Source organism: Bos javanicus, chromosome 9 (assembly GCF_032452875.1).
Source record: "Bos javanicus breed banteng chromosome 9, ARS-OSU_banteng_1.0, whole genome shotgun sequence".
Taxonomy (NCBI): domain Eukaryota; kingdom Metazoa; phylum Chordata; class Mammalia; order Artiodactyla; family Bovidae; genus Bos; species Bos javanicus.
Genome location: NC_083876.1, coordinates 42,514,869 through 42,537,254, shown reverse-complemented (window position 1 = coordinate 42,537,254; position 22,386 = coordinate 42,514,869). Strand labels below are relative to the sequence as shown.

At 43.4% G+C, this 22,386-nt stretch overlaps 1 protein-coding gene across 2 annotated transcripts in view; it reads left to right on the top strand.

Moving 5' to 3' along the window:
* The window catches only part of SOBP (sine oculis binding protein homolog), a 164,528-nt gene that overhangs the window by 68,958 nt on the left and 73,184 nt on the right, over positions 1–22,386 (top strand). The gene's annotated exons all lie outside the window — the stretch shown is intronic.

The following is a 22,386-nucleotide window of genomic DNA, read 5'->3' as shown; positions in this document are numbered from 1 at the left end:
GGTTTATAATAGTAAGAATAATTATCTTGTTATCAGCCATTCAGTGGTATCACCATACAAAACTTTTATTTTTTGTTGTGTGAAAGAATACGGATTTGGCCAAAGTTCAGGTGACATATAGATCTGATTATTTTCTCAATACTATCCACACATAGTTTGTACCTTGCAGCAAACACAGACTTGTGATCTAAAGTAGAAATCTCAGTCATCAGTCACTCACTCATTTGCAATATATATGTCAATTTTTTTTCTCCTTTGAAAAAGCACAGTGTTCAATGCATTGCATAGAATGACTGACCTGAGGAAGCTATTTAACTTCTCTGAGTTGCAGTTGCCTACCTCTTAAGATGAGGACAAAAACACTCTTTCCTTCAAGTTGTTATAAACTTGACATGTACATTGCATGAAAAAAGTTGACATGTATATTGCAAACCAGTGAATGACTTACAGACTTATGAGGAAAGAGAGCAGCAGTGAGGAGGGGTTGTCTGGTGCCCCAGTGTATAGCAAATGGAGCCTAGAAGAAGGTAAAAAATAACTAATTCAAAATAACCTTTTGGATAGTTGAAATAATACTGTGTGCCATAAAAGAACCTCTACCCCTGCCCACCCCCCACCCCCCGCACCGTCCCTCATGTCTGCCTGGTGATTTCTATTTTCTTAACAGCTTCCTGCCTTCATCTTACCAACCAGCCTGTAAAAAAGAGGATTTCAGGAGCCTTACCTAACCTTCCCAATCCCAAGTGATGTTCAGATAAACTTCATGCAGCTCTCTCTAGGGTCCCTTGAATGGATTCTCATGGTAAGGATAGGACTAGCTCAGGACTAGCTCATTTGAGAGGTTTCCTGGGCACCTGCTTAGGAGACAATGCAACACCAGAATGAGAGGTGAGCCAAGTTGCAGGAACCTATCCTGCACTCCCTCCAGGTGTCACCTCTGCCCATCCCCCAAGGAGTTCCTTCCTCTTTTGTTCCTCTCCTTCTAAATCTTTTTCCCAAATCCTGGCCCTGAGAGCCTTCATGACCCCAAGGGTTATTGTGTGTGTCTATAAACCTGTGGATACTCATAGTTCCTCCCGTTTTTAAAGTTCTCACTACATGAGATGAGCCAAGCGCTCTATGTTGTTTAATCCTCACAACAACCTGATGGAAAGCGTGTTTTTGTCCTCATCTTAAGAGGGAGCAACTGAAACTCAGAGAAGTTAAATCGCTTCCTCAGGTCAGGCAGCCCGTAGTGACCGGGTTGGGTCTCCTGCCCCACCAGATGCTGCCTTGGACTATCCCTGCGCCAGGCTGAGGGTGGCTGCACACTGTCCAGGCGTGCAGCAGTGCCACGCACACGCTCAGTGCTCTGCTCTGCTCCTTGTCTTCTCCTCACACAACCTAAATCCCTGGAAAAGCCCAACCGTCTTTTCAGGTTTTGGTTTTTGTTTTTTCAGAAATGTGTGCTTGCAGTGAGCCTACTGTCAATGATATACTTGCTTTCAGTTTCATAAACACTTCCGATGCCTTCTCTCTAGGAAGTTGTTTCCAGGGTTATCTGACCTATGAGCGCGAGATGCCAATTAAATCCATGTGCAATCTATAAACATTTACAAATCAGGGGTGTGCCGAGCCTAAAGATTGTAGGGTCATCAGCACCTTCCTTGGAAGTGTCCTAGCTAGTAGATAGAAGTTTAGGTGAATGCTTCTGCCAGTCTTTAAAACATTCCAGCTTCATTTGATCCAGAGGATATTGTGAAAGGGAAAGCAGAGAGCTTATATACTTCATATACGCTTTACATGAAAATAATTTCTTTTTTCTTTTTTTTAAGAAAGAAACCTAAGCTAAAATTTCATCATCGTTGGAGGGAAGTTGGACTTAGTGTTTTCCGCCAGATGTGTGGACAATTTCTCCAACTAGAGTCCTTTAATGGGAATTACATTTTCCATAGACTTTCATTTCCTTGAATATTCTGTGCTTGCACAGCATGGCTCCAAAAACACCCTGCTGTGGCTGAGGAGGTCTTCTCCATGAGGCCAAGACAAGTCACTGGGCTGGGCTGGGCCATTCCTCTGGGACGAGGTACTTTTTCTAACCTAGTCCTGTGTGTGTGCAGAGCTGCCTGGTGGGGAGCTCTGAATAGCACAAAGGATCTTGGCTGGTCAGACTCCTTGTCAGGTTAGGAAGCCCTTTGTTTCTGTTTAGTTTTCTGAAACAAGACAAATTATGATATTTTCTGTTAATTTCTTTCCTTAATGAGTTTCATTAAAATCAAAGCTTCCGGAAGACTGAGCCTTGACAGCTGTCTAAGGACTGTTTCATTTACTGGGGGCTGCTTAGACTGAATAATTATTACAGCTTGATAGTTTAAAAAGAAGTAAGAACAACAGAGAGAAATAGATCCCTTGAATGGTGTGTCATACGTTTCTATTTCTTTCCAGGGTCTGTGATTCTATGGTGTTCAAACAGATCATTAAAATCATGTATTCTTTGAACTAAAATATTATTAAATCATCACACGCTTGCTTCTTAATGGCTCCCTGGTTCTTAAATACTGAATTTCACTTAATGATGGTAGATTAAAAGGAAACCTTTTAGAGGTTAATAAAAGAAATTTTAAAGAAAGGCTGTCTTTAAACACCGGCAGGTCATTCAGTGCATGGTGCCGTGTTGTCTTGATGAGAATATGGGCAACAGCATATTTTATCTCATGGTTACTGAGTGGTATAGTTATGCACATTCACTTGTCTACCCCAAGTAATTTTGTATGCCAGTTTGCTTAAAATTTAAATTGATGGCCAGAATCTCATATTTCATGATAGGGTCTTCTTATTTGTATGGCAAGCCTTCCCCCTACCCCCTGCCTACCCTCTATCCAAAGCAGAGACAGTGAATATGGTACATTGAGATGCTGAGATCCTCTGAAATCTTCTGTGATGGTTTACATGAAGACCAAACCTGAAAAAAATCTCAAAAAGGAAAAGAAAATAATATCAAAATTATTCAAAAATCGATAGAATGAAATATATATTGCTGATGGCTCAGTCAGTACATAATCTGCCTGCAATGCAGGAGAGACCTGGTTTGATTCCTGGGTGGGGGAGTTCTCCTGGAGATAGGAGTGCTTACCCACTGTAGTATTCTTGCCTGGAGAAATATGGACAGAGGAGTCTTGTGGGCTACACTCTGTGGGGTTGCAAAGAGTCGGACACAGTTGAGCGACTAACACTTTCATAAGGATGCAATGACTCAGAATTATTTTAAATGCTTCTTTGAGGAGAAAAGAAAGAGTGGATGAAGCAAGTGGAATAACAATTTGATAATTGTTGAAGCTAAGTGATGGGAATTTGGAGATTTACTATTCTGTTATCTTTATTTTTGTGGATATTTAAAAAATTCATAACAAAAAAATTTTAAGTGATAAAATCTTAATAGGAACATGGTATGCATGAGGTAGAAAAACAGGATCATGGATGGTAGCAATTTGATGGGCCCAGGATAATTTCACGAGAAAAGCTTTACATCATTTGAAAAAAAGCATATCGTTGGAAAATTTACATAACTGAGAAAAAATTAATGAGACACAACTCTGCAATCTTTCACGTTCTGATTTTTTTTAGCAGATGAATTACTGATTTAGGAGAAATTAAACTGGGGAAATACTCTGTATTGGGGGAAGGATTTCTAGGAGCGGGTTTAAATTTCACAAAGGAAGCCCCATTAGTAAAAGTGAGTTTAGTGGCTCAGGTGGAAGAAAAGAAATTGGATATAAATTATGAGGAACAGACTACAGAAAAGAATATGCATTTTCATTGTTCTTTTTTTATCCCTAGCTGTTTAAAAACTTGTCAGAGACAAAAGAGAGCATTGCTCATGGATTCACCTATATGCCCAGAAAAGCAGAGGGTCCCCTTCTCACCATGGTCTTTGGTTTGGGATGGAGTCTTAGAGCTACACTCTCCATGAATGTGGAGGCTCAGGAAAGCACAGGGAAGCCCCCCTCCCTCCACAACTTGAGATGGAGAGCCAACTAGCTTCAGCTCTTGGGAGGAATCAATTTTGTTGGCTGTGTTAGCCCTCGATAATGTCCCGTAGGGTTTCCTAGCCTTTGTGGAACACTTCCAAACCGCTCCCATTTTCTGATAGTTCTGCTTAGGGATGGAACTGGATGAGTAGTTGGACCAGAGAGTTTTTAAGTGTCCTTCAAATTCTGAGGTTTTTTTTTTTTTGATTATCAAAACAAAGAGAAATGAAGACATCCTCAGCAGTAACTGAGGTATTTGTATGTAAGATAGGTATGTCTGCAAATGTGCCTCTGCATGTTCCCTGTAAAGAGAAGATGTATCCATATTGTGAGCCGTAGGCTGGCTGCCCACCAAGTAGCAGACTGGATGTAATCTGGTCCTTCTATTTCTTAAAGCTTTTAATACCAGGGAGCCTGGTCTCTCTCAAGAACTCCTCATTAAAGTATAAAACACTCTCCTGTAGTTTCGACGCTAGGAAGGCGCTCTCCTTCCGAAAAGTCTCTCGCTGTCTTATGGAAATGTCTCCCCTAGGAGGTCAGTGAGCCCAGAGCTGCAGCTGTGTTTTAATAAGGGCTGGATAATTTTATGACCAATAACATTTGTCGTTACACATGCTACAAGAAGGTTAATCAAATCTCAGCCTTCAGGGCATAATCTGGGCTCTCGCGGGAATTTACCCGCAGAATTCTGTGTTTGCCTAGGGAAGCTTCCTTCCCTCCTCACACATTAGTTGTTGACTGTGGCTTCTCTAGTCTGGATTTGCACCGCCATTGTCTCTTACTATCACTGGAATTTTGCAGTGTTTGGAGGGCGCCAACCTTGTTTGGGGGCATCAACCTGATGGTACGGCTTGAGGAGGCTGGATTTTAGAGCTTCTGGGCTTTCAGGCCGATACTTTATTTTTTTTTTAACTTGAAACTTCAGTGAGACTGGAGTATTCAATCTATCTGTTTCATTTGCCTTAGGGAGCCAAAGTTTAAGGCAACTTTCAGACCTGAGATACCAAATATTTTTCCAGCATTTCTCGGTTGCTTAGGAAACTCATAAACTGGTTCAAACATCTCACTTGGGGAAATATTGAAGTGACATTTAACTCAGAAACAAACTGCTTTTGGTCTGCTAAAGAAAACAGCATCACTGCCTGGAAGGGCAGCAAATCAAAATAAAGAGGGCAAGAGAGAAAGAGGAGACGGCTCTTGAAAGCTGAAGTTCGGGTGGCGGGAACACAAAATTTGAGATTGTGCGTGTTTTTTCCTTCAGTTTGGATTCTGTGGCTGGATCAACTGGTGGTATTTCACATCCTGCTATAACAAAGAAGTGAAGTCCCCTTGTCATTTGAGGGGTCAAGAGACCTCAAGAAGTCTTTTCTTCAGGATTCAGTGATATTTAATGGCACAAAGGAGGGGATATAGATAATCAGAAATAAGATCTAGCTGTCCATGGCTTCCAGAGTCTCTGTTAGGCCCTGTTGAGCTGGCCTCTGTTTTGATTTGCTGTAGACTATCTGCACAAGGCCACCCTTGCAGGTTCTGTGTGGTGGAGGCCATGTTGCTTCAGAGTCTCCACCATGGTAGAGTTCTCCCTACTTATTCCCTGCCTTGTCATGCTGGTTTCTCCAAATCCAGCACAAGGCAGGCGCAAAGGCCCTGATTCAGATTGTTTGAGTACTGAAAAGGCTGTGTGTGCATGAGCACGTGTGCATGTGTATTGAGGGGGGCACCAAATATGACTCTGTTTCCATATGGTCACCTAAGTAGGAGGTGACATGAGCCTACTCTAGGTTCCCAGGGCTCCTGGGTTAAGAATAGAACCAGGTAGGTGTGGAATGGAGTGGGTGGAGTCCCAGGAGAGGAGGCAGAGTTCAGGGAATAACTCTTTACTCCTTAGCACTTTCTTGGACATTGGCTATAACTGGAGGTGTCTAGAGATAAGTAAAATGCATGCATAATATTAACTGAACAGAAACAGAAAACAAAAATGAGATTCTGTTAGATACCAGATTATACACCTAATCTCTAGGCATTTTGCAGAACCAGAGACTGAACAATCAAAGTGCACCTAATCTGAGTATTCAGATTAATCGACCAGTCTCTGTACCTTCCAAAACTATAAGCTGGAATACGTGAGATGGAAATGAAGGGAACTGGGAAAGGAAGGCATCCTGCCTCATCCCGCCCCTCCTGGGCGGAGAAGGCGCTAGAAGCCATGTTCTCCAGCTGCTTCAAGCATAATCCTGTAGTGTCCCCCGTGGGCTTCGGCTCAGGTTGTGTCAGCTTATGTGTACAAACAGATTTTAAAAATTGTCCCTTGCTAAGGGAGCTGACATCTGCCACTCTCGGAAATTAGAAATGACAGATGCCCTGAAGGGTAAAAGGCAGTGGCTGATTTTCTGTAAAAAAATAGAATCTACTCAGACTCCACTTTTCACCAAACAGACAGCATTGTCTAATCCACGCATTTAGTGGTGATTTCAGATAACAAAGGAAAACGGGCAAACTCGTTGTGTGTGTTAACACTGCTGTTTTCTCCTGCAAAACAAAAGCAGAACCATCCTCACTCTCCTAAGGTTTAATGCAGCGCCCCCTGCATCGGACCCAACAGGTGATGGATATTTGTGATGAGATATGTGGTATTGCAGAATCCTCATGTTTGGTCACCCTGGGAGGCCCCTTGTGTTTGCAGTAGCCACGTCCCCTCTCCGCCACGGAGAGAAAGAACACAAGCCTCGGTACGCTTGAAAGTGAGTGGAGTTAAACTGAAGATAGAAGTTCTTGTCTATTTTAGCCAGGCTGTTTGGGAAGGGGAGCTGGAATTGGAACTAGGAAACAGTGAGAACCGAGGCATATTTAGGGCTTGGCTTCTCTCCACCTCCTCTCTCTCGGTATCTCTGAGTTTCTCTGGCTGTTGGCTTCATGTTTTTCTATCAACCAGACTTCGTTGCTTCCCCACAATTCTTAGTCTTCATTACTTCCGTATGCACAACTCCATCGTGGCCTCTCCAGCTCCTCTCAATATTGTGATTTTTTAGTTCAGCTCCCATTCTTACCTGTTATAATCTCTCTTTGTGTTCTAGTTTTTGTTCCTGAGAGAAAAAATCTGATGGAATCACTCCATCATTTTGCAACAGGGCATTTCACGGGTTGCTGGGCACCTTGTTTAATGGCTGCCCTTGGGTCACATGCTCCACTCAGCTAAGGCTGGTCACATGGTACAAAACAGAGTACACACTCTCTTAGAAAGAATGTGATGGGTTGACACCTTGATTGATATCTCAAGTTTACTGCCCAGCATTTACTGAGTGTTGACCTGTGTCAAGCACTTTGCTAGACATCACGGGTGATCAAAAGCCTTTTCCCCCTATTTATGTAGTAAGGAGGGAAGGAAAAAAAAAATGGCTCCATCTAGAAGCAGATAAGAAATAGCAGGGAGCACATGAGGAAGATGTTAAAAGTAGATTTAATCATGTATAACCAAATTTGTGGTTCTGATCCAAAATCCAGAGTGTACTTTCTTCCTCTTTAGTCTTGCTCTTTGGGTGTGAAAAGATGGGCAGATCCTTAAAGATGACTAAAAACCCCTATTGAAAGCCTCCTTCCAGGGCTCAACTAAATCCCATCTCTTCCCCACCACCTTAGCCCAAAAAGGTACCTCTCTCCCATGACCTTGGCAAGCATGTATGTATGTATTTAAGCAAGAATCTGTCACATTTTTCCTCCCTTTAATATATATATATAGGTCTCATCTTCTTAACCAAGCAGAAAACTCCTTGAGTGAAGGGGCCAGATCTTATGTGTCTCTTTCCCGTAATTCCCATAGCCAATGAGATAAAGAAAGTGAATTCAGAATGCTGGAATAAGTTCATCTAAGAGGAGCCTTGATTAATGATTTGAATATACTACGTGTGAAAATGCAGTCCAGTCCCAGAATTTAGTTAGTAACATATGCAGGTATTTTGATGATATGAAACAGCAGAGCTCTTGAGGAAGGATGTGGTGTAGACAGTGGTTGGTCATCCAGGAGTGAGCTGTGGTGCTGAAGGTGTGCGTTTGCTCTGGGGGTTCGAAGGGGAGAACTATAGAGATACTCTGAAAGTAGCCCAGAGCATCTCCCTTGCCTCTGCCTTTCTGGCTCTAGTGTGGGTGTATGTGGAGAGGGGCAATGTTTAAACTCAGCTGGCTGGTTCTCTTATGACCTTGTTCATTTTAAGAACCTGGGATTTTATCCAAAAATGTAATATGTTTCTTTCCCTTTGGTTTACATATACTGCTCAGAAGACTCTGTTAAGAATTTCAAATATATCAGTAATAATTCATCACACACTGTGTTAATAGATTAGAGTTAAATGGCAAGAGTCACTTCCAATGATTGACTTTCTTCTGTTTTCTGTATATTTCAACTCATTTTAAAAAAAAAGAAGAAAGAAAGCAACCACAAGAGCAAAACAAAGAAGAATAAGGCAGGACAAAGTGCTGAACAGTGGAAAGTGTGGCGAAGTTGCCTGTGGAGTCCTTATAAAACACAGTCTTTTAAATATGTATTTTATTGTTTCTAGCAACTCGACAAACTAAAACCATATTGAAAACGAACAACTGACTGAAGTAAGCCGAAGCATGCCTCAGGCAACTCAGGGCTTCCTGCCAGTTTGGGGTTAACTTCTGTCACTCCTAACATTTGCGAGAGATTCTGAGTAACATTCTGAGTAACATCGAAGTCACAAATTCTACACACAGATAAAGTGAGGAAAGGAACAAACACACTCAGTGTTATTAAGCCTACTGCTCCTTTATAACCTCCGATGTTGCAACAACAAAAGGTTTAGGAGGGGAGAGGGATGTCCTTGAATGGGGAGGAGCTGCTAGCAGATAGTGGGGACTGTATTGGGCATGACCTTGGGTACCTTCTGCTGTTTTCCTTTTATCCCTTAACCTGTCAGTGTCTTGCCAAGAACCCCGTATTATGATTCTTTCATGCCTTCAGTTGGATCACCCAGTTACACCTCAGTATCTTCCATTTGTGAAACAGGGACACATTACCATTCTCAGCAGGCTGAAAAAGTGCAATGGAAACCTTAATGCATTGACCCCTATAAAAACTGACTTCATTTATTACAGAGATCTTTACACTCTCACACCTTTTCCCTATGTATATAAAAGGCTAATAGGAAAGAAGGGAAGACCTCTGATTTAAAGGGAGAATGGATTTTTATATCAATCCCCTTCATTAGGAACCATTTATTTGAAAAGAGTTATCTTAAGAAATCATACTTCAGTTGGTAGTGGGGCGCGATCAGGAAAGGAAGAGAGGTAAAGAAGGAATCAGAACCATCCAGCACTTTGCCCCTTTTACATCCCCAGTAAACAGGGAGTCCTGAATCTTGAGCCATATCAGATTTCCATTTTTAGAAACACTTAGGAAGTGTAAATGAAGCCATTGACTGGCTAAAGGCGGTGGCATCTCATGACAGGATGGTCAGCTGAAGACTTCAGGATAAAACTGAGGACAAAAATAGCCATTGCATCACTAGCCCCTACCAAGGTAAATCTGAGAGATTTTGCTGACATTTTTCCATATAAATTTCAAGCATTCCAAGAGTGAAAGCAGCTCTGGATCCAGGCAGAGGTTCCCCAGGGGGCACTGTGTGTGTAGAAGGGAAGCCCATCTTCAGGTCTGAAACCACAGGATGAAGAGGAATGAGGCTCTGAGTCCTCGCCTTGCAAAGCTGCCTTTTGTTGCAATGAGTGTGAAGCACATGCCTTAACTTTTAGTTACTTTGGCTTTTTTGGCTAGTGTCGCATCTTATAAGTCACAGTCTAGCTTCTCCTGTCCGTATTTTTACTGCACAGAAGGTTTCCCAATTTGCAAGCGTTTGCAGCACGGCTGGGCCCGGAGATAAAACAGAATGTGTATGTAGTACAGCATGCATTCAACTGATGCACAAGATTCTTTCCACCATATGTGCAAAGTAGTGTGCTTTTCACTCGAGGTGCCACTGCCAGAATTGCCAGGAGCACATGAATAAGTGGAGGAGAGACACCCCGTCCGCCGTGCGATGGATGGGGTGCCAGGCCTCACCCTGTGCTTGGAAGAAGACCCTTGCTTTCAACACCCACCTGTAGTTTTACCCTTCCTTTTTAGCTCCTCTGTCCTGCTGTGTTCCACTCACCTTGACACGGCTCCCCTAACCTCATCCTCTTCCCTCAGCCTGGGTGTGGGGTGCCTGCCATTGTTAAGGTTGGTGTGGGGTCCCGGATGCCCTTCCAGTAGGAGAGGAGAGGTGTAATTAGCATTTGTCCTGATGAGGATAATAAGACCGTGGTTAAAAACTCATCAGTTATGGAGAGGAATGGCATGAGAGGAAAACCAGCTGATGTTTTATTTTTTTTTTCTTCCCTGTAAATGTTTATTGTTCTTCATCTCAGGCAAGCATAGCTTATTGAGCCTTTTTACAGGAAAGTAACATTAGTCTGGTCTTTACAGGTAAATCTTTCAGTGGAACACTTTTCATGATAAGAAAAAAAAAAAGATGAGAGATATAAAAGAACTGTACTTTTCACTCAACTCTTTGTATCTCCTTGTCTCCTTTAGCTGAAATAAGCCAATTCAGAGAGTTTTTGGTTCATTGTATTTTACTTTCATATTTGCTGCCTAAAATTTGAGTTGTCACCTCCCTTGGTTTTTCTGAAAACTTATTTGTTTGAAAGCATATAGTATTTCTGGCCAGAAGATGTCAGTGGACTCATGACTCAAACTCTCTTCTTAACATGACCTCCATGTTAGTTTTACATGGAGGTCATAACCACTGTCTCATTCAACCAAATGTAGGTAACAAGTACTAGCACATCTTCACAGCTGGGGAACCAGGCCACAGGGCAGTAACTGCCTTTCACCTGTCCTTCAAATTCTTCAGCCACTGGCCTGGGAGGTAGGGCTCCTCCACCCACAGGCCTTGCAGCCGGAGCAGTTGGTGTATTATATTTGATGAAGCATAATAACAGTGTTATTATAATCAATCTGTTGCAACTAAATCATTATCTCAACTTTCTACATTGATTTCGTGTGAGTTATTTTCCTCCTTTTTTCCCCAGCAGGTTAACAGATAACCTTTGGGCCAATCGAAAGTGTGATCTTTGGGTTTACATTATTTGTGAGTGCTGACGGGTTTGCTGTTCTCGACCATGCCCACAACATGGAACAATACACGGCTTCTGTCTTGGCTCTCTGTGTTGCTACCCCACCTTTCCTGAGCTGGAGATCTATTGGAAACTCTTTGCCTGGGAGGATACAGTGGGAATGGCAGGGCCCTTGGGTTTTAGCATTGTCCTGTGCCACTGTGGTGGCTGGGGGAAGGTGATGCACACCACAGGGGAAAGGACAGGCTGATGGTAGATTTCGCCCTGTCCATGTGGAAATTTGGGTGAGCAGACAGCCCTTGTGCTAACGTGTGCTCTATGAGAAGTGAAGCTGATGTGTTCTGGAAAGGCCAAGGACAGAAAATGACAGGGATGTTGAGAGATCCCCACTGACCATCCCTGGTGGCCCTGTTGGAAGCTTTAATCCTAAGGGCAGCGACCAGCAGAGAAATGTCCTGCATTTTAGCAGATTCCTTGTGGAGCAGGAGAATCTTCTTTCCCAGGCTTGCAGAGCATCCTTCCTTGGCTGGGGAAGAGCACAGAGACTCTCCTTCAAGCCCATGTTTCAGATGCTTTGCAGTGGTGGCGACAGTCACACAAGGGCTCGACCCACATTCATTGGGTAATTGGTTATTTTAACACAAACTGTGACTAAGGAACATGATTACACACCTGTCAGCCATGTGACGGGGAAGAGAGCTGTCTGTGAGCAGGGGGACTGGCTGCATTTCTTCCCGGGTCTCCGTGGAGCCTTCTCCATCAAAGATGTCATTTTTCATTTTTACCTTGAAACAAGACAAGCATTAGAGCTACTGCCTTGTCTGTATCATTTATAGGAATTGAGGCCACAGATGCTAATCTAAACTAATTCAATTTCATTCTGATTATATCTTTGTAGCTCTCACATCCTAGAGCACAGGAGGGCAGGATGTAATATGAAGAAACAAATGAGCATAAACATTATATGGTGCCTGTACAGCAGCTTCCTGTGACAGGGCAGGGGTGGAAAGAAATGAAAGTGTTTTGTACAAGGACAACATTTGAATTTATGATGAAATAGATCAGAAAAAGAAAGCCGTTTCAGATTGTACAGGTGACTAAGTGCGGGAGGGGATTCCCACTTGTGGTGAGGGGATTGCCAGGTGATTCAGGGTCCTGTCTGGGGGTTTCAAAGGAGGAGTGATGTCTCAGAAAGATGGGGATAAACACATTAAGAAACAAACAAACAAACAAACCTCAAAGGCAACAATTTTGAACTTAATTCTAAAACAAATAAGGACCTAATAAATGTTGCAACATTTAGTTAAAAAAAAAAAAAAGCCCTAGCCTTTTGAATAAGAAAATAGTATCCATTCATTTGCACATTGACTGAGAATGCTGAATCAAATATTAGACTGTTCAGAAGTTCTCCCTCTCCTTTATTTGTCTGCTCCTGTCCATCTTTGGTGAGGCCATTCGGCTTGGGAGATGTGCTTGTACCAACAAGCATATGTCCAGCCTCTGCAGAGAATTGAAGCAGCTGATACATGTGTTTTCTATCACTGAGTTAGAAACAAAGTTGATACAGGATGAAGTTAGTAGCTGGGAAATAAGGAATCAAGGGAGATGGTGTGAACGGTAAAGAAGGGGGACTAACAGTAAAACCTAGGTTGTTATTTGGAGGAAGTGTGGTGAAGGCAGTGGAATTCAACATGCAACAGTCCCCCCAACATGCAACCCTAGGCCGCTTATGTGGGTGGGATCTGCCCAGTGAGGGTGGAAAGTTTCTTGATGGAGATGTTACTCATGAAACATAAGAGGAGATAAAGAGAGAAAACAAAACGATGCCTTATTTGCAGGGGGCACTATGGTAGTCAGAAAGCAGAAGAGAGAAGAGGTCATTAAGTGCCTGTTGTGTCTAGGCTGCATAGAGGGATAGGACCCTGATTAGAGAGTGTATTTATGCATTTCTAAAAGCCCTCAGACCTTCACCAGTATCTTCACCTTTGCCTTTGGCTGCTGAGCATGCCCTTTAACTGCGTGCAACTTAATTTTAATCAAGACTTTAACGATAAGAAAAGATACTGAGTCCCTATGACCTTCCAGTCAGCTGAGTTTTTCCCTCCAGAAAAGCAATGGGTTTGTAAAATTTAAATAACTGTCATTTATTGAGTTCTTACCCTGAGCCAGACATTGTATGGGACATGTAATGGATTTTCTCATTCAATCCTTGCAACGAATTCTTGAGCTGGATATTAACATCCCCTGTTTTTACGGTGGCCCCAGAAATGGAACTCAGCTCATTATAGGCATCAAATGCCTCTCCTCACCCCTTTTCTGTATTAACATCTTCAGCCAAATGGCACATGGGGTGCTCAGCCTTTAAGAATTTGCTCTTTTTCCCCTTGGTTTTCACTTCCTCATAATTCTTATGTAATTATGAGAATATTTTCTAGTCCTTACTTTTGTGGTTTATTTATAATTATTTAAAAATCTAAATTTTAAATAGGATATAAATGTATGATATTTGACACTTTGAAAGGTGTATGATTAGACCTTGTCAGGGAATCGTTTGTTCTATTGTTATCATTGAAGTTAAAAAATTAACGTGTGTTGAATGTTGAATGGGCTGGATCCCATTCATTTTGTATCCTTCGTTGTAGATGCTCAATAAATAATGAATGAATGAATGAATGAGACCTAAGGAAAAAATTGTTTAAATGCCCCTGTCATTGCTACCCATTTGAAGAGTTGACTCATTGGAAAAGACTCTGATGCTGGGAGGGATTGGGGGCAGGAGGAGAAGGGGACGACGGAGGATGAGATGGCTGGATGGCATCACTGACTCGATGGATGTGAGTCTGAGTGAACTCCGGGAGTTGGTGATGGACAGGGAGGCCTGGCGTGCTGCGATTTATGGGGTCGCAAAGAGTCGGACACGACTGAGCGACTGATCTGATCTGATATCAAACCATAACAATTTTCTGTTTGACACTTAGGGCAAGAACCACAGGGTGAGTTTTATGAGTTTAGAATCCTTTGTCCTTGAAAACATGTCTCAATCCATCTTGAAATCCAAGAAGAGATTTGGGCTCCCATTCTCAGTTAGAATTCCATAGTCTTAAATTCATAGGATGTGTAAATGAAACCAAAGTATAGGAGAGATTTGAAAACAAGCCGGCCCCCCAATGAGAAGTCTGTCAAGTTCAAAGGATGTGCCCTTCCCCATCTCCAAGCAGTTTCTCTGGCTGCTGCACAAGACCCCCCCAGCACACTCCCACTTCCTTGTCCGCTCCCCAGCCCCCCTCCCCACTCATTCTTCCCCATCCCTGCCCCACGCCTCGGGGGCAGATGCTTGGAAAGACCGCTGCCTCGGGTGGGCTCAGGGTTTGGGTCTGCTCAGCCTTTGGCTGTGTTTTTGTTGCTTGTGTTGCCTGTGGTCTAATAGACCACAGTCTCCTGTCGGTGGTGGGGAGGGGGACAGCTTCCACGAACACCTCCATTTGAGTTGCGTTGGGTGTCAGTGCTTCACCATGAAATAAGGAGACCAGAGGGCAAGGTTTCTCCCTCTCCCACCAGCACCCCAGGGATGTTGAGCTGTCACTCCTCTGCCTCCTGGCGGTGTCTTCAGTTTCTCTTGCTCGTCATCAGCCAGGCTTCCGCTGCTGGCTGTGCTGATGTGGAAGAGCCCCTTGTGGTGTGGGGGCAGGAGCCTGCGCTTAGCGTCGAGATGCCTGAGTTCAGAGCCCAGCTCTGACTTTATCAGCTCTTTAGCTTTGGACAAGTCACTTACCTTCTCTACACTTCAGATTCCTTGCTGGCAAAATGGAGATGGTAATGATAATATAGACCTCATAAGGATTTGCTGGGGGGCTTTGATGAGATGAAGTCTGCAAAATTCTTAGTGTGGTGTCTTGCACAGAACAAACTTGAGTCTTGTGTTACTGTCAGAGGTACTTCTATATTGGGTTTTCTTCCTTTGTGGTGACAGCTCCATGAAGCAGTCATTGAGTGGGAAGTTTCTGGAAGTGTTAATGTTCTCTCAGTCCAATCTGTGGTCTTGGAACCTCCATTATCTCTGGGAGATACCTACCATATCTAGATCTACCACATCTCATATCTAGAATCACACTGAGCAATTGAAATACCAGGGTGCAGAGGAACTGGAAGAGCTTGGGAATTTTGGTACCAGAATGGTTGGGTTAGGGGTGGGGCGAATAGAGCAAAACAGGAGTGGCAGGTGGGGACTGCTCACTGTGCAGAGCACCTGTTCATCTCTTGTTCTAAAAAGGGAGAGGATGTGGAAACCCAGGTCATTTTTTGTCTTTTATCACATGGACCTTGATTCCAAAATCTACTTCATGGGATAATAATAATGATAGTGGAGCAAGTGTTCACTGAAATTGTCATCCAAAAATGAGTCTCAACCTGATACTCAGCTGTTGGCCTCAATGAGCCTTTCCCTCAACACCAAATTCTGCTAGAATGATTATCTCCCATTTAAACATGACACAACCCCACCTTTTATTACCTCCATTTATCATCTACAGAATGACTAGGATTTAAAACTAAGACTCCAGAGAGTATTGTTTGAGTAGAGGTCATTATTCATGAAGCCTCTGAGCCACCATCTTTGCATTTGGGTCCTCAGAGAGGCTGATTGGCCCTAGGGTTGGAAGCAAGGTAATCTAGACTTTGTTGCTCCCAGCCTGATAATGCCTATATTGATGTGACAGGTCAAGTGGCACATGAATTCTAATTGAAGCTGTCAGGAGGGTCCATCCTGTTCACAATCGCATTCCAACTTCACGCTCTGAAAGACCCAGGGGGCAGAGCCAATGGATTGGTCACCCTGCCTTTCTCCTTTGCCTGCCTCCAGCACATAAATCACAGCACCACTCCACGTTGGTCAGAACATTTGTGTGGACAGTGCACAGTGACACCAGAGTTATCCTCCTAGTCCTCATCTTTCTTCATGTTCAGGCCAGTTTTATAAACATTGTATAATTTCAAGATCTGTTTCTTGCTAAAGAAATCTTACCTTTAAGGCAAATTGTACTTGACATAACATATTGGATGCTGACCATAAAGCTGTCCCAGGCCAGAGCAGTGACCAGAGTAAGTCTCCTGTGTCTGTCCTGAGTGGAGGACCAGAGTGGTGGGTCCACAGCTAAGTCCATGAGAGAAAGCAAACTCCAGGCAGGCCAAGGGCATGGGTCAGAGGGTCCATGGCAAAGCCAGAGCCAAGGGTGAGGGTGGAGAGCTGAGAGTGGTATGGAAGTGGACTCAAAGTTGAAGCTGGTAGGGAACCAGTGACAAAGTGCAGAGTGATTGCGAGATCAGCCTTGGGGCCTCTGTCATGCTGCTTAGTGGACACCCAGGGGACAGGGTTGACTGCAGCTTAGCATACGAACCATCCAGAGAAGATGTAGGTGACCCTGCTGTATCTGGACATTGATTATGGCATTTCTTTGGCTGCTGGTGGGAGAAAAGAAAGTTAAATTGGTCTGAGCACTGAACTTTTATCACAGATAACAATTGTGACATCATGGTCATTGAAAAATACTGCTGCTAATTCAGAGCTTATAGTCCTTGACCTCAGAATTAGGGAATAATTCAGAGAGACCATTTGTTTCCATTCATGACACATAGCTCTCCATGACCACTATCACTGGGGTATGCCCTTTGAGATATTTCTTCCAGAAGTAGTGAGAGACATGCCCTGATCCAGCCACATCCTCTCACATGTTTTCTGGTATCTATCACCCTTTGGAAGACCTGTGTGCATATGTCACGAAGAAGGGTGTGTTCTGGGATGGAGACACAGAGCAAGCTAATTGTCCCAGGACCATGACCCGCACCTCTTACATCATCGTCCCACCATATTATGCCCACCGACTGAGCTAAGCAGCCATCAACCTGATCAGAGTGCATTGCTGATGCTCTGTCTCGGTTGTCCCTAGTAGTGGGCGGGGTTGTGGTAATGAGCAGAGGCCCATATACTGGGCCTTTGGCTCCCCACCCCTCACCCTTCAAGAATCACCACAGTCCAGGCCCTATTTCTCCTCTAGGCAAGTCCAGGGACTCAGTGTCATGAATTTGTATAGGGGGTTCCACTGCTTTGATGAACTGACTCATGTTAACTAAAGTCACAACCTGCACTTATGTACCAGAGAGCTGGGAGTAAATGAGATAAGACACACAAACATCTTTTATAATTTGTATGGCATTTTCTATGGGATTAATAAAAAATCATATGATGATATTGATAATGCTTTTAGAAATTCACAAAGGAAATTACTAAAGGGTCTGAATAGTTGAGTGAACTCTGCAGGGGGCATCCTTCTGGAATTGATGGACTTAGCTGTCCTGATCAACCATCTGAAGGTTATTTAGTAAGAATTTGGTTAAAGAGGTTGGTTTGTTTTAAGGGTTAATTTTATAGCTTTTGAAGTGCCATCTGCCACAGGTTGTGCAAGAGAATTACTGTCTCCTGCTTGCTCTTGGATTTCTTTTCCTAGTGTCTTTGCAGACCATCCTTCCCTCTTCGGTTGTATCTGCCATTAAATACCCTCATTTTCTAATTTCCTTGGTGTATTCAATCTTGGACTGCTAAACCAAAGACTTAAAAAAAAATTCCCTTAATAATAAATAATACATGTTTTAAAATTAATGGCATTAGTATTTTCAAGTTATTCCGTATTGATTCATTTTTGTCACTAGCAGAGAGGTGGTGGAGCATCAGAGTTTCGAGTGGTCACCCTGAAGGCACATTGCCTAGGTTTGAATCTTGATTCTACCACTTGTTAGCTGTGTGACTTTGTGTAAACTGTGTAATCTGTCTGTGCTCTAATTTCTTCATATAAAAATGGAGGCTAATACTAATACTGATACAAAACTCCTAAGGTTTTGTATGGTGTATGTGTGAGTGTGTATGTAAGAGCAGTTAATATGTATCAAGCACTTAGAATGCTGTCTGGTGAGTACGTTAGCGCTGCAGGAATGTGAGCTGTTCCTATTAATCCCTGATATTATCCAGAGCAGTATCTTCGTCTGTTTCTAGTGTGTTTCTTATTCCCCTTGGAGACCAGGTTGTTTTGGGGGGAGACTTCCTATGGATAGTAAATTTCCCCCGTAACATCTGGATCCTTTCCTAGCCTTACAGGTGGGGTCCTGAGGTCTCCTTCCAGTCCTTGCCTGGTTCACATTTTCTCTAATTTCTCAGGTCCATCATGAGAGCTATATATAAAGACCAGGGTCCAGACCCTTTGCCTAGTGATTTCAAAGAACAGGAATAAAAGAACCACCCGAAATGCTCAATTATTTGAGCATTTTATAGGGGTCAATTGGTAGCAAAATGGTGTTATCTGTGTTTCCCTGCCTTTTGTTTCCCCTCTAGGGTCCCAGGGTAATAGATGCAAATAAGCAGTGAAAAGTCAAAAGGCAAGCGATGGGCAGAGGCTGGAGGTGGGGGAGGGGAGCAGTCATTGAGTCTGGATCAAGGGTCCTGGGATAATCAGAAGCTGCCTAGATGTAACGGTGGTATCGCTTTAGCTGAGAATTGAAAAGAAGAAGCCACATGCCCCAATTGCTGGGTCTTACCTGTGGTCACTTTGAAAAAGCTGTTCTTACCAAACAAAGACGCTCAGGTGACCTGACAAAGAGCAGTGCGAGATAAATCCTGAAGGGCCACCTGTTCGATAAAGGGAAAATAGATTTTAAAAATGAAAAGCAGAAACAGGGATTTCAGAACCACTCAGCAACTGCTCTGATAATTCCAGACACAGCTGAAAAGCATGCTGGATGGAGGATGATATATTTTCGTCCACGTGGTAGCTGTATTTCAGGCTGATGTGGAATCTGTTGCCGTAACTGTCATGCAATCCATTAGGCCCCTGAGTGAGGGCAGCCATTAATCAGGCAGGAGATCAGCCCCACAGCCTCACACGCTTGCGGCTCTGAGTGGCTCTGACCTGACATCGTTTAAGGCGATGCTCATGGAGGCCATAAACATGATTCGATTCCCATTATCTTCGTGTTGCATGTTTGTTACCGTTATTCTTTGAAGACTCCAAGTTGGATATTAAAAATTTATGATATATATAAAGATTTGTATGGAGTGAAAAAATAGCTGCAGCAAATAAGTCCATCTCATTCATCAGAGATGTGTGAGCTGTCAGAGGAGCCTGAAGAGGGATGGAGAGAGCCCCCTGCTTGCCAGCTGAGGAGGATGGAGACTTAGAAGGAACTTTGCTGCGGAAGACAGCTTCTCCCTTGGCCCACACGCTAAGTGGGAATTTAAATACATTTTGTTAAAAGAACAAAGTAAAACAGGTGTCATTGCAGGATCCCATAGTCAGTCTTCAGTGACAAGCTAATGAAAGGGAAGGCAAGGGATACAGATGCAAAGATTAGGAGCAGTGATGAGTTGAGCGAGCGCCTGGTTCCACACACCCATGTTTCTGGGTGCCTGGGATGTCGCAGAGCAGGGAGCCTGAGGCCAGATAGGAGTCCCCAGTCTAGGAGAAATTTCTCTGCCCAGGCTGCATGCATACACAATCCTGTCCATGCCCCATCCGCCATCTGATATTCAGTGACTTGAATATGTACTTACATCGATGTAGGCAGTTCAGAGTGAAGAAAGCGCACTTCCGGGCCTTGCCTTAAGGAAGGGGAAGGATTAATGAATCCATTCAACATATATGTGGAAAAGGAAATGGCAACCCACTCCAGTATTCTTGCCTGGAGAATCCCATGAACAGAGGAGCCTAGTGGGCTACAGTCTATGGGGTTGCAAAGAGTAGGACATGATTGAGCAACTATCACTTGCTCACTCGACATATATGTATAGGCTTGTTCTACAAGGTACTCGCTGAGCATGGGGCCTTGGTACATAATGCATAGCCTCTGCCCATTCTGGTTGGAAAGATAAGACAGGAGTCCTGAGCCGGGTGAGTTACACCAAGGTGTCCTGGATGGACTTGGCGCAGTGTAACTAGGTGAGATAGAAAAACAGAGCAAGGCACCAGGTTGGTTAATCCAGGAACAGAATTTTGGGGATGAGAGTTTTGTAGGCAAAGACCAGAGGCTAGACTGATTTTTCTTAGGCGAAAGTCCATCTGGGTGGGCGGTAGAGGAAAGAAACATGTGGGGAAAAGGGATTATTGGCTAAAGTCCAAATTGAGTACTGATCTGTAAGCTAAGACCCTGAAGTCTAACCACATGGGAGGGATGTGTGTTGGGCAGAAGTGCATGGAATAGTGAGAGGTCAAAGTGTGAGGCAGATGTGATCAAAGAGCTCCAGCAGAGGCTGAGACGCAACATGGCAAGTACTTCTGGGTTCGGGGGCAGAACACTTCCTCTAGGGACTGCAGTGCAAGGCAGAATGTCCAGTTGTTAGGGTTAAAGCATAGGAACGCATTCATTCATTCTCCATTTATGTGGCCTTTATAATACGACAGGAACTAGATGAGGCTCTTACAGCTTGCAGCTGAATAGACCGCAGTTTCTGCAGTCTATTCACAGGACCACACAGATTCGTGGGGAAGGCAAACACATAGATGGTCATAGTACAGTGCAATGGATGGAGTGGATATGGAGAGCACAGAGAGGTTAGACCAGGAGGAAGAGGTCTCAGATCGGTTCCTAAAGGAGCTGCAATCTGAATGAAGGCTTACAAGATGCTTGCGGATTTTCCAGGAGAAGTGGGGAGGAGAGATGGAGTCTGGTTTTGCCCTGGTAAAATGAGGTAAGGGTCAGGAATCTAGGTGAAGGGAATGGACTTTCAGTCATGAGGACTTGTGTGGTGACTCCAGAGGCCTCCCTGTGCTGTTCCAGCCCAGGGCCGGCACTGGCTGCACTTCACTGAGAGGTGAAGACACTGGGCTGATGCTTACATCAAGTTCACAGGATGTTCAGAGTGCACTGGAAGGCCGTGTGGCAGCTGCCGTCATTCCTTGCTGAGCTTCCTCAGGACAGCATGTGTAGACACTTAGCAAAGGAAGGACGGACCAGAAATGACGTAGCAGAAAATGAATTCCAAGGGTTTTTGAAAGTTGTCGGCCCGTGATAAATTCCATTTCTCTTGCTAAACTGATAGAGTTAATTTATTTTGAATTTTGAAAACATATTCTATGGCTTCTGGTTCCAAAAATTAGTTATAAAAATATAATTTCTTTTTGCTCTACAACTCTTCATCTCTAAACTTATTCCCACAACTTTGAGATGCACTATTTTTGATGTTCCCAAGTCTAGTCACCACACCACATGTGTGAGCTGACATGTGCTACATCTGCTGAAAAGTTGCAAAGCAAAGTCTGGAAGCTCTGCAGCACTCTCCCAAGCTCTGATTCTAGGCAGAACCTTTTCTTGTTTTCAAAAGAAATTCTGAAATCACAATGACACGAAAGTGTAAAACCCCATTCATCACAGGGAGGTATTAACTCTGAAGCCTAGTTTTCTTTCCACTTAAATGGCAACAGTATTAACCTTTTCATAGAGTCAGAGACATCTCACTTTTCTGGGCAGGTAGTGGAGTTGTTTTTAGAATGTTCCACGTTTTCTAAAGGAGTCCTCCACAGGAGAAAAAATGCTAACCTTGCTTGGATCTGCACATGATACCAAGACTCTAGACCAAAGGAAGAAGTGGATTCTTTGAAAGAGAACTTAAGTTTGCTATATGTAAGAATCAATATTTAAAAAGTAAATTAGTGATGATTCACAGGGAAAGAGAGGTGACTAAAGAGTACTTTAAGCCAGAGATGTTTGAGATAGAGAGGCAATTAGTTTAAGTTTCTCACATCCGTGCATGCTAAGTTCCTTAAGTCCCGACTTTTTGCAACCCTGTGGACCATAGCCCACCAACTTTTCTGTCCATGGACTTCTCTAGGCAAGAATACTCGAGTGGGTTGCCATTTCCTTCTCCAGGGGATCTTCGCAACCCAGGGATCAAAACCATGTCTCTTATGTCTCCTGTGTCTGCAGGCGGGTTCTTTACCACTAGCATCACCTGAGAAACCCTTCTCACATAATCTATTATTTATTCAAATATTAGGCATGGCATGAAAATAGATGCATGACTGGCAGCAAGATGGGAAAATCCCTTTGCAGTTTAGTTGAACTTGTTAATTTCTATTTAATGGCAAGAAGTGAAGGTTTCTGAGAGTAATAGATCAAAAATGCATCCTTGGTCTTACAATCACATTTGTAGTAAAACATGATAAACAGCTTCCCGTTTGCTTTTCCCCATAGTTGGCATAAAGATCTAGCA